Source organism: Manacus candei, unplaced genomic scaffold (assembly GCF_025592945.1).
Source record: "Manacus candei isolate 608988 ecotype Guabito, Panama unplaced genomic scaffold, ASM2559294v1 h1tg000114l, whole genome shotgun sequence".
Taxonomy (NCBI): Eukaryota; Metazoa; Chordata; class Aves; order Passeriformes; family Pipridae; genus Manacus; species Manacus candei.
Genome location: NW_026138162.1, coordinates 187532 through 192831, shown reverse-complemented (window position 1 = coordinate 192831; position 5300 = coordinate 187532).

Sequence of the window (5300 nt, the reverse complement as noted above, 5' to 3'; positions counted from 1 at the left end):
TCTGTTTTTTTTCTGAAAGAGAAGAAAACGGACAGATTATAGGTAATCTGGTATTCGTAAGAAATCATGAAAATTTAATGTCACAAATACAGTACTTATATATATAACACAATATTTCTGATGAATAACTCATGTTTATTCATGATGACTCAGTGGTTTAGTCTGGTTTGCTTCATGAAGAGTCCCTGAGTCTGAGAATTTCTGCAGATTGCTTTGGCCATGTTAATATTTGGAGAATTTAGAAAAGACCAATTGAATTTTATTGGTATAAAAATAAATTGGTCTCAATGAGAAAGTATCTGACTGTGGTTTTCCCTTTTCTTCTAGCTTTATCTACTTCCACTGCACCATTCGGAAAGAACTTTTGAGAAACTAGAGAAAAACTAAATTATTATTATATTTATCTCTATCACAATAAATACTCTTTTGAAATGTACAACAAAGTAATTTTATCTTTCTCCTCCACCACAGGAGAATCAAAAGAAAACAAAAAAAAATTTATTAGAAAACATTAGAAACTTTCTTTGTTGTCTCTGGATGACCAAAACACTTTACGTCCACTTGTTTTGTCAGAATGTAATTTTAATTGATTAAATGGTGTGGCATATTTGGACCATACTTTTGCAAAGGTCTGGGGAGCAAACTAAAAACTGTGTCCCCTATAGCCCCATAAGTGACAGTGCTCTGAATTCCTTCATTATTCAATCAACACCATTTTTAAAGTAGTGAGAAATGGTAGTGTAGTACAGTCACCTGTTCTCCTTGGAGAATAGAACTGTAAAATTGAATTCTCACCCATTTAGAGTTCCAGAATTTTGTAAAATAGTAGAAAATTCATGCTAAGCTTGAACACTAGTGTTTATGAATTCCTTTTTCCTTGTAAGTGATGCATTCACTATTATCATATAAGATGCCTGACACAAGGCTCTATTCAGAATTCTTTACTTACATCCTGATTTAGTTACAGCTCACATTAATTTCACCAAAAGCACAGTGATAATGCACAGTGCATATGTCTAAAAAGTTGTATTACTGATGTGATACCATAAGACACACACTTAAATATTTAATTTAAAAACTATAGCTACTTGTAATAGATTAAATATAAGAAGTATATGACTCATTTTTTTGAATGTATGTGCTGAGAAACAGGCTGAATTTTAGCTTCATGAAAAGAGGTCTTTATGAAGCTGGTTTAGGCATGAGGATATGAAATTCCTCTGGGGATGGTCAGTAATACAAGGCATTCATTTTTCTCTCATTTGCTTTATTCAGAAAGACTTCAGCTGCTTCAGGGAGAAGCTAGAGTCACTGGGGCTTCTCTTTGAGAAGGCTTACATGAATTGCACCTTTCAGTATTAGCTTTCAATATTACTAAGATATTCTGCTCCATTACAAAAATGAAACAAAATAAAATAAAAATGTAATCACTCTCTGTAATAAACAAATATATTAGAGCTTGGGGTTTTTTTCCATCTTTATGTTTTATTCTACCTATTTTTGACAACAGTGGTTTTGGTCTTGCTTTTCTTTTGTGTGTCATTTTCTTTTGTGTGTCCCAGATGATTCAGCTATGAAGGATATTATCTATTAACTCAAAATGTAGTACTAACATATCTGGTGTACTTTTTCCTCCAAATAAACAATTCTTAAATAAAAAATTGCTCATTATTCAAAATTATTTTCATATCAAATTGCATAGTAAAAAAGGCTTTTAAAGGGTATATAGCTTGATAAGTATTAAATTGTTTATATGTATATAGACAAAACCAGCAAACATAACATCTGTGAAAAAAAATTGTTTACTTATGACTATAGTATCTGCACTTATTTGCAGGGTTTGCATATCTCTATTTCCCTTATGTGTAATATATTGAAACACACTGTAATGATATTGGCATCTGCAGTAGCTGTAAGATCAAATATTTTGAGAAGATTATGTACACCTCTCATAGGAAGGAACTAAGACATATCCAGGGAAAAATAAATAGTCTCCACAATCTGCAAGACTTTGAATCAGTATTATACATGCTAAAATAAAACAAACACTATAAAAATATTTCCAGCGATAAAAATTCAATTAAGAGAGAAGTACCAAAACTTACCTTTTGCTTCCACTCTCTCAAATGGGATGGAGTTACTTGGAATGCAGAGCCAGTGGTATTAGACCTCGACGAATGGCAACTGCATTCTGGGGTTGTGGGAGGTAGTACAGCTTCCACCCTCAACTGGAGACCTCAGCTCAGGATGTTTCTCAGACTTCAAACACCTTTATATGTGATTTTTCTGAACTGAATTTTAGGAAGGTCAAACAAAGCTTTGTTGTAAGAAAATGGCATTTATTTCACATCACAATTTTTTACCCCTTCCCCTCAAATTTCTTACTGCTAATACCAATATACCAGTAACATTTTCAGTTGCATTCTGGCAACAACTTTTTGGGTGACCTGATAGCCTAGAAATGCAAATTTTCCAGTGTCCAAAATCAAGGCTTAAACAAATTGGGTTATATATTAAAATTTTTCCCATATATAACATTTCTATTTTGTGGTTTATTATATGTAATGATGTTTAATGAATTTCCATCTATTGTGGGTATTATCTAGTATGCATTCAGAGGTATTTTTTTCCCCTTTATTTTTCTATAAATACTTATGAGGCAATACTCATAGGATACACTCTATTCAGTATGTTTTTTCTTCTAGAGGAAATACCAGTTCCTTAATAGATATGAACATTTATCATATGCTGCAAATGATAGGCATAAACTGTAGTATCATGTGCTCTACTACAGTAGAAATAGGTTTATTGACTTATTAGCATAAGTCAAGCTAGCTGTTTTCTTAATTGATCATATTCTCTTTACTATCAATTCCTACTTAACTCTGTGCTTACCTTTACATTACCAGTATCTGTACAACATGCAGCTATTCCTCTGAATGTTTTCATCATTTTTCCAGCTCTTCAATGGAATATACCTCCTAATAATGTCAACATCCTATATTAACAGCTAGGAAACAACATAGCTGACTCTGTATCTATGGAGGTAATATAAGATTAATGTATAAGCTAAAATGTGCTAAGGACACTTTATTCCCTTTGCTTTATGCAATTTACACATTAATTTTTTTTCAAATAAGAAGGCTATCCTAGAAAGCCAAATTTGCATGAGACACTGAAAGCACATTAAGAATTTTAAGCCGCTCGTCAATAATTCGAATATCCAACATCAAATTTCTAGTGCTAGCCTAGGGAATTCAAGATGTTTAACTGGATTTGGCAGATAAGTCAATGGGTGGAAGAACAGCTCTGTTAGTAGATAGGTAGAGGATAGGGTATTGTGGGACATATCAAGTGGCACTGGATATCATGTACTATTTTGACAGTTGAGTCAAGTGTGCAGTGACTACTCCTTGATGACATACCTCTTTCTAAGGAAGGTTCAGCATTAATTGCTTCTATAAAAACAGGCATCTTGAGTCCTTAAATCAGATATTTTTAATTTCCTTATTCACTGTCTTTTCCCATTGCAAAATGCATCCTCTTCCATGAAGAATCAGGGCAGTAAGTACAGTGGAAACACCACACTATTATGTCCTGTTACTATTCATTTTCTTCAGGTCAGTACCCTCAGTTTACTCCCTAAGTTAGTGATCTAGTTGCTTGCAATGCCTGTGTATGCTCCTTCATGACAAGAAAGCAAATAGCTGTGTCTTCGGCAGCAAAATTCATCATTTCACTTTCTTACTGCTATTGGTAATTGTTATGCTGCTTCATTTGTAAGTAATTAACATTATTCCACTTTTAGGTATATTATTTTCTGCTGTACTTGCTAATTTAGGATTTACTGTGCTAAATCCTCACTGTCAACAAGTCTCCTTTATTTACAAAACATATTGTCTCTAGGCATGTCTAGTATTCATTGCTTTCACCTGTAGAAAAGACCCCAATTTTCAATTCTTTATTTAAGGAAAACTCTTTTCTACAACAACTTATTCATATATCTATTAATGTTGTTCTTCATTCTTACACAACTAACTTGATTTAGATGTACCAAGACCTAGGGCCTGAAACTTTTCTATCTTTTTGTCTATGGGTTGGTTTTTTTTGTTTTATAAGACCAATGAAGTTCAAACCACTTTGTGTCTAGATCTGAATCTTGATGTTAATGGTTTACTGTATTCCTGTCAGACTACAATATGCTTTGCTGGTCCTGTTTTCCAGAAATAATAAGCAAGTAAAATTAATTGAAGGAAAATGTTGACTTAAAAACATTCAAATGTCTTCTATTTTTTTGTTAGGGCTGTGGAAACTTATCTGAAAAGAATATGTTTTACACAAAGAATTTTACAAGCTTATGAGCATGATGTTTTGTATAGCACACAAATAAGAAAACAGTTTTGTTTGTTTCAGTTTATGCTTTAAAGAACCAGAACTTGGAGATTGAGTGGTATATCTGTAGGGGATAGGCCTTAGTTGATGCTTAAATTAACATTTGGCATTTTGTTTGATCTTGGATGCTAGAAGGCCTGATGCTAGCAATGCTAGACTAGCTAGAAACCCAAGAGACACAAAAAACAATAGATAAAAGAAAAAGAAGACTACTTATAGGCCTTGTGGTATTGCTGAGAAAAAATCACAAGCATTTAAAAAAAGCTCACATAAAACCTGCGCTTGAGCTAGAACCTTATTCAGATCACTGCTTGTGCTTTCTGAATCCTGTTATCACAGAAGATAATGAAATTCCTGAGTCTGACTAAAGGACACTTGGGAGTGAATTTCTTATGTCCTCTAATTAGTCCCTTCACTGACATTTGGGTTTTTTCCAGATCCTCTGGCCTTGTGCAGTTTAAGTTACTGTCTTGTGAACTTCCTCAATTGCCTCTAAATCTTGCTGTCTTACTTACTTGGTCTTGATTAAAAGCTCACTAGAGTTAATGGAGAGTTCTATCTTATTCAGTGGTTTTTGGAGCACTACATCTGGAAGCATATCTAGCTGTTGACCATTGCCTAACACATTCCTAGCTAAAATGCATTCCCACTGCATAATTTCTGGCAGCAGTAAATGAATTAATTTATTTCCCCGTTTTCTGAGGCAGCTTTGTTTCCATTTCAGTTCTCCTAGTTCTTGGAGGTGCAGTGACTCCTAACTGTGTTCTTGAACTCAGTGCCAAAGCCTCAGGATTGTCTTATTCTTGTTTTTCCAAAACCTTGATTATAAAGCACTGAGCCTTTGATTCAGACTGTCAGCATTCACTTGATATAAATATAAGTTTTTCTTTTCTTTCTTTTCTTTTGGT